The 13,614-nt window shown below is 33.1% G+C and overlaps 3 non-coding genes across 3 annotated transcripts; all 3 read left to right on the forward strand.

Annotated features, from left to right (window-relative positions):
* The first annotated feature begins 3,423 nt into the window (after positions 1 to 3,423).
* Positions 3,424 to 5,418, forward strand: LOC127012423 (small subunit ribosomal RNA). Its single transcript, XR_007765915.1, has one exon. It is a non-coding gene; the product is annotated as a small subunit ribosomal RNA (ribosomal RNA).
* A 1,203-nt stretch (positions 5,419 to 6,621) lies between these two features.
* On the forward strand, positions 6,622 to 6,800 carry LOC127012430 (5.8S ribosomal RNA). Its single transcript, XR_007765922.1, has one exon. It is a non-coding gene; the product is annotated as a 5.8S ribosomal RNA (ribosomal RNA).
* Positions 6,801 to 7,202: 402 nt separating this feature from the next.
* LOC127012426 (large subunit ribosomal RNA) lies at positions 7,203 to 11,173 on the forward strand. The gene has a single exon (XR_007765918.1). It is a non-coding gene; the product is annotated as a large subunit ribosomal RNA (ribosomal RNA).
* The last annotated feature ends 2,441 nt before the right edge of the window (positions 11,174 to 13,614 follow it).

Consider the following 13,614-nt stretch of genomic DNA (forward strand, 5'->3'; position numbering starts at 1 on the left):
GATATTGAAAAATAAATGGATTATATTCATAAAATACGAATATTTCTTGCATTCTCTTGTTATATGAGAGAATATCATACGGAGCGGGTAGCCCCTAGTATAGTAAGCAGTCGAATGGGAGACAGCGTGTCCAAAAACACCTATAGGGAGGTGGTCGTTGGCGGACCTCTCCTCGTATTGGTCAAACTTATGATTTTGTCAATACTATATAAAACGCCAATCATATCCATATAAAAGTGAATACAGTATATGGATATGAATAAAAAACCATACATAAATAAAAAAAAATATGTATAAAAAATTATACATATATTTATATTAAGCAATCGTATGGATGTGGCTTATAGGTATAATACCTATAAGGCATAATAATGTATAATATAGCAAATATACATATAAAAGTGCATGAATTGTATAGATATGGCATATAAGTGACATATTTATGAGAATAGCTAGTAGAATTTGCCCATACACTACTAGCGAAATGAGATATTTATACCTAGTGAGGGCGGCACTAGTACTATAAATTGTGGCAAAATAAATCTTATGCAAATGCATAGGATTTTGTCAATACCGTACAAAAAACTAAGTAAAACGTATGGATATTGAAAAATAAATGGATTATATTCATAAAATACGAATATTTCTTGCATTCTCTTGTTATATGAGAGAATATCATACGGAGCGGGTAGCCCCTAGTATAGTAAGCAGTCGAATGGGAGACAGCGTGTCCAAAAACACCTATAGGGAGGTGGTCGTTGGCGGACCTCTCCTCGTATTGGTCAAACTTATGATTTTGTCAATACTATATAAAACGCCAATCATATCCATATAAAATTGAATACAGTATATGGATATGAATAAAAAACCATACAAAAATAAAAAAAAAATATGTATAAAAAATTATACATATATTTATATTAAGCAATCGTATGGATGTGGCTTATAGGTATAATACCTATAAGGCATAATAATGTATAATATAGCAAATATACATATAAAAGTGCATGAATTGTATAGATATGGCATATAAGTGACATATTTATGAGAATAGCTAGTAGAATTTCCCCATACACTACTAGCGAAATGAGATATTTATACCTAGTGAGGGCGGCACTAGTACTATAAATTGTGGCAAAATAAATCTTATGCAAATGCATAGGATTTTGTCAATACCGTACAAAAAACTAAGTAAAACGTATGGATATTGAAAAATAAATGGATTATATTCATAAAATACGAATATTTCTTGCATTCTCTTGTTATATGAGAGAATATCATACGGAGCGGGTAGCCCCTAGTATAGTAAGCAGTCGAATGGGAGACAGCGTGTCCAAAAACACCTATAGGGAGGTGGTCGTTGGCGGACCTCTCCTCGTATTGGTCAAACTTATGATTTTGTCAATACTATATAAAACGCCAATCATATCCATATAAAAGTGAATACAGTATATGGATATGAATAAAAAACCATACATAAATAAAAAAAAAATATGTATAAAAAATTATACATATATTTATATTAAGCAATCGTATGGATGTGGCTTATAGGTATAATACCTATAAGGCATAATAATGTATAATATAGCAAATATACATATAAAAGTGCATGAATTGTATAGATATGGCATATAAGTGACATATTTATGAGAATAGCTAGTAGAATTTGCCCATACACTACTAGCGAAATGAGATATTTATACCTAGTGAGGGCGGCACTAGTACTATAAATTGTGGCAAAATAAATCTTATGCAAATGCATAGGATTTTGTCAATACCATACATAAACCGTATGGATATTGAGAAGTTAATAGATTACATCTATAATATGAGAAGTATTTTAGTATTCTTATTAAATAAGAGAATACTATAAGGGTGAGTGGCAAAGAGAATTGAATATACCCGAATGGGAGACAGCGTGTCCAAAAACTACTATAGGTGGTGTGGCAAATATGAGGAAGGCAATATATCCATATAATGAAAATAAAAGTGCGTTTTCTTATTATATAAGAGAACACTATATGGGTGAGTGGCAAAGTAAATTGAATATACCCGAATGGGAGACAGCGTGTCCAAAAACTACTATAGGTGGTGTGGCAAATATGAGGAAGGCAATATATCCATATAATGAAAATAAAAGTGCGTTTTCTTATTATATAAGAGAACACTATATGGGTGAGTGGCAAAGTAAATTGAATATACCCGAATGGGAGACAGCGTGTCCAAAAACTACTATAGGTGGTGTGGCAAATATGAGGAAGGCAATATATCCATATAATGAAAATAAAAGTGCGTTTTCTTATTATATAAGAGAACACTATATGGGTGAGTGGCAAAGTAAATTGAATATACCCGAATGGGAGACAGCGTGTCCAAAAACTACTATAGGTGGTGTGGCAAATATGAGGAAGGCAATATATCCATATAATGAATATAAAAGTGCGTTGTCTTATTATATAAGAGAACACTATATGGGTGAGTGGCAAAGTAAATTGAATATACCCGAATGGGAGACAGCGTGTCCAAAAACTACTATAGGATGGTCAATGGGCCGGCCGTCTGCTATTGACATATGTCAGTAGAGAAGATATTATCCGTCAAATTTGTTTCTTTATTCATTTATTTGAATACGAGACTTGGCTCCGCGGTTAATATTTTAAGCCCAAAGATAATAACGTTGAAACAAAGGCCAAGTTTCTATTGTACATAGAATAACAAATTGTTTCCGAATTTTATCGTTAATTTTAGGAGGTAGGCTAACATGATTTATATTATATGTGTATTATTAAATAATAATAGTACATAAAAGTCTACCAAAGAAATATAAAAATGTAATTATGAATACATTTTCAATATTAATATCAACTTATATTGTTGATAATAAAAAATAGCTATTAAGAGAGTTATTTAAGAAATTATATAATATATAATAAAGAGTATATATATAAATAATATATAAGTATATATTATTTAAGAAATAAATATAGTAGTAATAATTATATATATACACTCGGTTCTATTTTATATATTACCAGAGACTTATATGGATATATATAGATAAATTTTAAATTTATCGTCAAAATACAAATGATTAACTCAATATCTTATATTGGTTAAACAAAAATTGTACATGTGTGGATACAATATATTATGTATGTCGAACAAAAATGATATTTTAGAATGAAATGTGCATATATAAAGAAAATATATGAAAAATAAATATTGTGTTTATAAAGAATATGATTCTTTTTGACATCAATAAAAACTTGTTATTATTAGTGGCGAAACAAGTATAAATTGGAAAACAAACGTATACGAATGCTATATAAAAATGGCCGTATTCGATAGAAATAAAATCTATAACAACATATATATTGCTAATTTCTATTCAAAAAATATGAATGAAATATGAATAAAAACATTATTCTGGTTGATCCTGCCAGTAGTTATATGCTTGTCTCAAAGATTAAGCCATGCATGTCTAAGTACACACGAATTAAAAGTGAAACCGCAAAAGGCTCATTATATCAGTTATGGTTCCTTAGATCGTTAACAGTTACTTGGATAACTGTGGTAATTCTAGAGCTAATACATGCAATTAAAACATGAACCTTATGGAACATGTGCTTTTATTAGGCTAAAACCAAGCGATCGCAAGATCGTTATATTGGTTGAACTCTAGATAACATGCAGATCGTATGGTCTTGTACCGACGACAGATCTTTCAAATGTCTGCCCTATCAACTTTTGATGGTAGTATCTAGGACTACCATGGTTGCAACGGGTAACGGGGAATCAGGGTTCGATTCCGGAGAGGGAGCCTGAGAAACGGCTACCACATCTAAGGAAGGCAGCAGGCGCGTAAATTACCCACTCCCAGCTCGGGGAGGTAGTGACGAAAAATAACAATACAGGACTCATATCCGAGGCCCTGTAATTGGAATGAGTACACTTTAAATCCTTTAACAAGGACCAATTGGAGGGCAAGTCTGGTGCCAGCAGCCGCGGTAATTCCAGCTCCAATAGCGTATATTAAAGTTGTTGCGGTTAAAACGTTCGTAGTTGAACTTGTGCTTCATACGGGTAGTACAACTTACAATTGTGGTTAGTACTATACCTTTATGTATGTAAGCGTATTACCGGTGGAGTTCTTACATGTGCTTAGATACTTGTATTTTTTCATATGTTCCTCCTATTTAAAAACCTGCATTAGTGCTCTTAAACGAGTGTTATTGTGGGCCGGTACAATTACTTTGAACAAATTAGAGTGCTTAAAGCAGGCTTCAAATGCCTGAATATTCTGTGCATGGGATAATGAAATAAGACCTCTGTTCTGCTTTCATTGGTTTTCAGATCAAGAGGTAATGATTAATAGAAGCAGTTTGGGGGCATTAGTATTACGACGCGAGAGGTGAAATTCTTGGACCGTCGTAAGACTAACTTAAGCGAAAGCATTTGCCAAAGATGTTTTCATTAATCAAGAACGAAAGTTAGAGGTTCGAAGGCGATCAGATACCGCCCTAGTTCTAACCATAAACGATGCCAGCTAGCAATTGGGTGTAGCTACTTTTATGGCTCTCTCAGTCGCTTCCCGGGAAACCAAAGCTTTTGGGCTCCGGGGGAAGTATGGTTGCAAAGCTGAAACTTAAAGGAATTGACGGAAGGGCACCACCAGGAGTGGAGCCTGCGGCTTAATTTGACTCAACACGGGAAAACTTACCAGGTCCGAACATAAGTGTGTAAGACAGATTGATAGCTCTTTCTCGAATCTATGGGTGGTGGTGCATGGCCGTTCTTAGTTCGTGGAGTGATTTGTCTGGTTAATTCCGATAACGAACGAGACTCAAATATATTAAATAGATATCTTCAGGATTATGGTGTTGAAGCTTATATAGCCTTCATTCATGGTGGCAGTAAAATGTTTATTGTGTTTGAATGTGTTTATATAAGTGGAGCCGTACCTGTTGGTTTGTCCCATTATAAGGACACTAGCTTCTTAAATGGACAAATTGCGTCTAGCAATAATGAGATTGAGCAATAACAGGTCTGTGATGCCCTTAGATGTCCTGGGCTGCACGCGCGCTACAATGAAAGTATCAACGTGTATTTCCTAGACCGAGAGGTCCGGGTAAACCGCTGAACCACTTTCATGCTTGGGATTGTGAACTGAAACTGTTCACATGAACTTGGAATTCCCAGTAAGTGTGAGTCATTAACTCGCATTGATTACGTCCCTGCCCTTTGTACACACCGCCCGTCGCTACTACCGATTGAATTATTTAGTGAGGTCTCCGGACGTGATCACTGTGACGCCTTGCGTGTTACGGTTGTTTCGCAAAAGTTGACCGAACTTGATTATTTAGAGGAAGTAAAAGTCGTAACAAGGTTTCCGTAGGTGAACCTGCGGAAGGATCATTAATGTTTTAATATCCTTACCGTTAATAAAATATTTGTTTATATTATAATAAATACATTATAGTATTACAAATAAAATATGAATTGCCAAAATGTATATGAGATCTATTATAGATCAAATGAAATTTCGAACAAGCAAATCGAAATAATGCAAATATTAAAATTATATATTGTATTTAATACATATGAGAGAAATTAATAAGCAGCCAAAGCAAACAAATAAAAATTCGAACAAGCAAATCGAATTATTAAAATAATAATATTAAATTATTATTGTATATCCTTACCGTTAATAAAATATTTGTTTATATTATAATAAATACATTATAATAATACAAATAAAATATGAATTGCCAAAATGTATATGAGATCTAATATAGATCAAATAAAATTTCGAACAAGCAAATCGAAATAATGCAAATATTAAAATTATATATTGTATTTAATACATATGAGAGAAATAATAAGCAGCCAAAGCAAACAAATAAAAATTCGAACAAGCAAATCGAATTATTAAAATAATAATATTAAATTATTATTGTATATCCTTACCGTTAATAAAATATTTGTTTATATTATAATAAATACATTATAGTAATACAAATAAAATATGAATTGCCAAAATGTATATGATCTAATATAGATCAAATGAAATTTCGAACAAGCAAATCGAAATAATGCAAATATTAAAATTATATATTGTATTTAATACATATGAGAGAAATAATAAGCAGCCAAAACAAACAAATAAAAATTCGAACAAGCAAATCGAATTATTAAAATAATAATATTAAATTATTATTGTATATAAACACAATTAAAATACTGTGTGTATATGGACCATAATATACACGCGTTGCGATATGTATTGTTCATCTCAGTTATGCGCATACATTGGATAATGCAACAACCTAAAATGTACAATGTTGTACCTGGTTTTATACAGGTTAATGTTTTATATAAATTTCAATTTATATCGCTAAAAAAGTATTAATATATATATATATATATTTATTTACAATAAATGCAATTTAAAAAGAAATACTTTGATATATATTGGTTATATAAAACTAAGACATTTCGCAGCATTCGTTTTAGGTATAAAAATAAATTTATTGAAGGAATTGATATATGCCAGTAAAATGGTGTATTTTTAATTTCTTTCAATAAAAACATATTTGACAAAATTAAGAAACCAATTTATAAAACTCTAAGCGGTGGATCACTCGGCTCATGGGTCGATGAAGAACGCAGCAAACTGTGCGTCATCGTGTGAACTGCAGGACACATGAACATCGACATTTTGAACGCATATCGCAGTCCATGCTGTTATGTACTTTAATTAATTTTATAGTGCTGCTTGGACTACATATGGTTGAGGGTTGTAAGACTATGCTAATTAAGTTGCTTATACAAATTTTATAATGAAATTTTATAAGCATATGGTATATTATTGGATAATAATAATTTAATTATTTTATTCATAATATTAAAAAATATATGAAAAACATTATCTCACATTAGTAAATAATTTGAATGTGAAAAACGAAGAGAAATATTTTCTTTTTCAATCAAATGATACTGAGAAATGTCTAGCATAAAAATTTATCTAGAATTGTCTCTTATTAATGATTAGAAAATAGAAAACCGTTGACAATATTATTGTTCTTCGTTGATTCGTTAAATCAAACAAATGCCATTTATATACAGATATTATTAATATAACGAATTTAATAAAATGTTTTATCATTATATATAAAGAATTAATTGCATATAAAAGTTATACACAACCTCAACTCATATGGGACTACCCCCTGAATTTAAGCATATTAATTAGGGGAGGAAAAGAAACTAACAAGGATTTTCTTAGTAGCGGCGAGCGAAAAGAAATCAGTTCAGCACTAAGTCACTTTGTCTATATGGCAAATGTGAGATGCAGTGTATGGAGCGTCAATATTCTAGTATGAGAAATTAACGATTTAAGTCCTTCTTAAATGAGGCCATTTACCCATAGAGGGTGCCAGGCCCGTATAACGTTAATGATTACTAGATGATGTTTCCAAAGAGTCGTGTTGCTTGATAGTGCAGCACTAAGTGGGTGGTAAACTCCATCTAAAACTAAATATAACCATGAGACCGATAGTAAACAAGTACCGTGAGGGAAAGTTGAAAAGAACTCTGAATAGAGAGTTAAACAGTACGTGAAACTGCTTAGAGGTTAAGCCCGATGAACCTGAATATCCGTTATGGAAAATTCATCATTAGAATTGTAATATTTAAACAATATTATGATAATAGTGTGCATTTTTTCCATATAAGGACATTGTAATCTATTAGCATACCAAATTTATCATAAAATATAACTTATAGTTTATTCAAATTAATTTGCTTGCATTTTAACACAGAATAAATGTTATTAATTTGATAAAGTGCTGATAGATTTATATGAATACAGTGCGTTAATTTTTCGGAATTATATAATGGCATAATTATCATTGATTTTTGTGTTTATTATATGCACTTGTAGGATTAACAATGCGAAAGATTCAGGATACCTTCGGGACCCGTCTTGAAACACGGACCAAGGAGTCTAACATATGTGCAAGTTATTGGGATATAAACCTAATAGCGTAATTAACTTGACTAATAATGGGATTAGTTTTTTAACTATTTATAGCTAATTAACACAATCCCGGGGCGTTCTATATAGTTATGTATAATGATATTTATATTATTTATGCCTCTAACTGGAACGTACCTTGAGCATATATGCTGTGACCCGAAAGATGGTGAACTATACTTGATCAGGTTGAAGTCAGGGGAAACCCTGATGGAAGACCGAAACAGTTCTGACGTGCAAATCGATTGTCAGAATTGAGTATAGGGGCGAAAGACCAATCGAACCATCTAGTAGCTGGTTCCTTCCGAAGTTTCCCTCAGGATAGCTGGTGCATTTTAATATTATATAAAATAATCTTATCTGGTAAAGCGAATGATTAGAGGCCTTAGGGTCGAAACGATCTTAACCTATTCTCAAACTTTAAATGGGTAAGAACCTTAACTTTCTTGATATGAAGTTCAAGGTTATGATATAATGTGCCCAGTGGGCCACTTTTGGTAAGCAGAACTGGCGCTGTGGGATGAACCAAACGTAATGTTACGGTGCCCAAATTAACAACTCATGCAGATACCATGAAAGGCGTTGGTTGCTTAAAACAGCAGGACGGTGATCATGGAAGTCGAAATCCGCTAAGGAGTGTGTAACAACTCACCTGCCGAAGCAACTAGCCCTTAAAATGGATGGCGCTTAAGTTGTATACCTATACATTACCGCTAAAGTAGATGATTTATATTACTTGTAATATAAATTTTGAAACTTTAGTGAGTAGGAAGGTACAATGGTATGCGTAGAAGTGTTTGGCGTAAGCCTGCATGGAGCTGCCATTGGTACAGATCTTGGTGGTAGTAGCAAATAATCGAATGAGACCTTGGAGGACTGAAGTGGAGAAGGGTTTCGTGTGAACAGTGGTTGATCACGAGTTAGTCGGTCCTAAGTTCAAGGCGAAAGCCGAAAATTTTCAAGTAAAATACAAATGCCAAACAAATATATATATTATATAAAATCTAGCTAAATTAATATACTTGAATAATTTTGAACGAAAGGGAATACGGTTCCAATTCCGTAACCTGTTGAGTATCCGTTTGTTATTAAATATGGGCCTCGTGCTCATCCTGGCAACAGGAACGACCATAAAGAAGCCGTCGAGAGATATCGGAAGAGTTTTCTTTTCTGTTTTATAGCCGTACTACCATGGAAGTCTTTCGCAGAGAGATATGGTAGATGGGCTAGAAGAGCATGACATATACTGTTGTGTCGATATTTTCTCCTCGGACCTTGAAAATTTATGGTGGGGACACGCAAACTTCTCAACAGGCCGTACCAATATCCGCAGCTGGTCTCCAAGGTGAAGAGTCTCTAGTCGATAGAATAATGTAGGTAAGGGAAGTCGGCAAATTAGATCCGTAACTTCGGGATAAGGATTGGCTCTGAAGATTGAGATAGTCGGGCTTGATTGGGAAACAATAACATGGTTTATGTGCTCGTTCTGGGTAAATAGAGTTTCTAGCATTTATGTTAGTTACTTGTTCCCCGGATAGTTTAGTTACGTAGCCAATTGTGGAACTTTCTTGCTAAAATTTTTAAGAATACTAATTGGGTTAAACCAATTAGTTCTTATTAATTATAACGATTATCAATTAACAATCAATTCAGAACTGGCACGGACTTGGGGAATCCGACTGTCTAATTAAAACAAAGCATTGTGATGGCCCTAGCGGGTGTTGACACAATGTGATTTCTGCCCAGTGCTCTGAATGTCAAAGTGAAGAAATTCAAGTAAGCGCGGGTCAACGGCGGGAGTAACTATGACTCTCTTAAGGTAGCCAAATGCCTCGTCATCTAATTAGTGACGCGCATGAATGGATTAACGAGATTCCTACTGTCCCTATCTACTATCTAGCGAAACCACAGCCAAGGGAACGGGCTTGGAATAATTAGCGGGGAAAGAAGACCCTTTTGAGCTTGACTCTAATCTGGCAGTGTAAGGAGACATAAGAGGTGTAGAATAAGTGGGAGATATTAGACCTCGGTTTGGTATCGCCAATGAAATACCACTACTCTTATTGTTTCCTTACTTACTTGATTAAATGGAACGTGTATCATTTCCTAGCCATTATACGGATATATTTATTATATCTTATGGTATTGGGTTTTGATGCAAGCTTCTTGATCAAAGTATCACGAGTTTGTTATATAATCGCAAACAAATTCTTTAATAAAACGGTGCATTTATGTATTTTTGATTTGAAAATTTGGTATAACTCCAATTACTCAGGTATGATCCAATTCAAGGACATTGCCAGGTAGGGAGTTTGACTGGGGCGGTACATCTCTCAAATAATAACGGAGGTGTCCCAAGGCCAGCTCAGTGCGGACAGAAACCACACATAGAGCAAAAGGGCAAATGCTGACTTGATCTCGGTGTTCAGTACACACAGGGACAGCAAAAGCTCGGCCTATCGATCCTTTTGGTTTAAAGAGTTTTTAACAAGAGGTGTCAGAAAAGTTACCATAGGGATAACTGGCTTGTGGCGGCCAAGCGTTCATAGCGACGTCGCTTTTTGATCCTTCGATGTCGGCTCTTCCTATCATTGTGAAGCAAAATTCACCAAGCGTTGGATTGTTCACCCATGCAAGGGAACGTGAGCTGGGTTTAGACCGTCGTGAGACAGGTTAGTTTTACCCTACTAATGACAAAACGTTGTTGCGACAGCATTCCTGCGTAGTACGAGAGGAACCGCAGGTACGGACCAATGGCACAATACTTGTTCGAGCGAACAGTGGTATGACGCTACGTCCGTTGGATTATGCCTGAACGCCTCTAAGGTCGTATCCGTGCTGGACTGCAATGATAAATAAGGGGCAATTTGCATTGTATGGCTTCTAAACCATTTAAAGTTTATAATTTACTTTTTAAACGACAATGGATGTGATGCCAATGTAATTTGTAACATAGTAAATTGGGAGGATCTTTGATCACCTGATGCCGCGCTAGTTACATATAAAAGCATTATTTAATACAATGACAAAGCCTAGAATCAATTGTAAACGACTTTTGTAACAGGCAAGGTGTTGTAAGTGGTTGAGCAGCTGCCATACTGCGATCCACTGAAGCTTATCCTTTGCTTGATGATTCGATAATAAAATTGCATAATTTATTTGTTGTGTTGAACTTCTTATATAAAGTTCAACCAACAATCTATTTGTATGCATTGATTGTTTGCTTGGCTTTGTGGCGAATTTTTAATCCTTTATATATTACATTCCTAAGGTCTAGATTTTCAAGTAAGAGACCAATTTGATTAACATATCAATATAAGTACAACTCGACCATCTAATAATAACAATATGAATCGTCATCTTATTAGTGACGCGAAGATTGGCAAACATATAATATAAAAATATTCCTAAGGTCTAGATTTTCAAGTAAGAGACCAATTTGATTAACATATCAATATAAGTACAACTCGACCATCTAATAATAACAATATGAATCGTCATCTTATTAGTGACGCGAAGATTGGCAAACATATAATATAAAAATATTCCTAAGGTCTAGATTTTCAAGTAAGAGACCAATTTGATTAACATATCAATATAAGTACAACTCGACCATCTAATAATAACAATATGAATCGTCATCTTATTAGTGACGCGAAGATTGGCAAACATATAATATAAAAATATTCCTAAGGTCTAGATTTTCAAGTAAGAGACCAATTTGATTAACATATCAATATAAGTACAACTCGACCATCTAATAATAATATGAATCGTCATCTTATTAGTGACGCGAAGATTGGCAAACATATAATATAAAAATATTCCTAAGGTCTAGATTTTCAAGTAAGAGACCAATTTGATTAACATATCAATATAAGTACAACTCGACCATCTAATAATAATATGAATCGTCATCTTATTAGTGACGCGAAGATTGGCAAACATATAATATAAAAATATTCCTAAGGTCTAGATTTTCAAGTAAGAGACCAATTTGATTAACATATCAATATAAGTACAACTCGACCATCTAATAATAACAATATGAATCGTCATCTTTTTAGTGACGCGAAGATTGGCAAACATATAATATAAAAATATTCCTAAGGTCTAGAATCTTAAGCAATAGACCAATTCAACTAAGAGTTGACATATAAAAATATGTTCCTTTTAATGTTAGCAAAATTTTATCGTCACATACTGTTAGTGACGCGAACGTTTTTTTCTCCATGTTTATATGAATGTTTATTCAAAGGTAGAAAGGCAGGATCGTTATTTTATAAGTGAAGCGATAAAAAAATATTATGCAATAGGACATCTATTTATAAATATTTTTAAGTCTTAGAAATTCAAGTAAAGAGATTCAAGAAATTCATTCAACTTAGAGCGCACATATAATTAAAACTATTCCTGAGGTTTAGAAACCAAATTAAATAAAGAGGACATATAAACGTATGTGGTATTTTGATGGTAGTAAAAATGTATCGCGATATTATTAGTGACGCGACCAATTTTTATACTCTTTGCTCCATGTGCAAATATATCTAGTGTTTAGATAGTCAATTAAAAATGACAATTTTAACTAAAAGACTTAAAAAAGTGTTTGTCAAACTTATAATTTTGTCAATACTATATAAAACGCCAATCATATCCTTATAAAAGTAAATACGGTATATGGTTATAAATACAAAACCATATATAAATAAAAAAATGAAATCGTATGTATATGGCTTATAGGTATAATACCTATAAGGCATAATAATGTATAATATTAGCAAATATACATATAAAAGTGCATAAATTGTATAGATATGGCATAAAGAAGGCATTTATGAGAATAGCTAGTAGAATTTGCCCATACACTACTAGCGAAATGAGATATTTATACCTAGTGAGGGCGGCACTAGTACTATAAATTGTGGCAAAATAAATCTTATGCAAATGCATAGGATTTTGTCAATACCGTACAAAAAACTAAGTAAAACGTATGGATATTGAAAAATAAATGGATTATATTCATAAAATACGAATATTTCTTGCATTCTCTTGTTATACGAGAGAATATCATACGGAGCGGGCAGCCCCTAGTATAGTAAGCAGTCGAATGGGAGACAGCGTGTCCAAAAACACCTATAGGGAGGTGGTCGTTGGCGGACCTCTCCTCGTATTGGTCAAACTTATGATTTTGTCAATACTATATAAAACGCCAATCATATCCATATAAAAGTGAATACAGTATATGGATATGAATAAAAAACCATACATAAATAAAAAAAAATATGTATAAAAAATTATACATATATTTATATTAAGCAATCGTATGGATGTGGCTTATAGGTATAATACCTATAAGGCATAATAATGTATAATATAGCAAATATACATATAAAAGTGCATGAATTGTATAGATATGGCATATAAGTGACATATTTATGAGAATAGCTAGTAGAATTTGCCCATACACTACTAGCGAAATGAGATATTTATACCTAGTGAGGGCGGCACTAGTACTATAAATTGTGGCAAAATAAATCTTATGCAAATGCATAGGATTTTGTCAATACCGTACAAAAAAC

Source organism: Drosophila biarmipes, unplaced genomic scaffold (assembly GCF_025231255.1).
Source record: "Drosophila biarmipes strain raj3 unplaced genomic scaffold, RU_DBia_V1.1 ptg000078l, whole genome shotgun sequence".
Lineage (NCBI taxonomy): Eukaryota > Metazoa > Arthropoda > Insecta > Diptera > Drosophilidae > Drosophila > Drosophila biarmipes.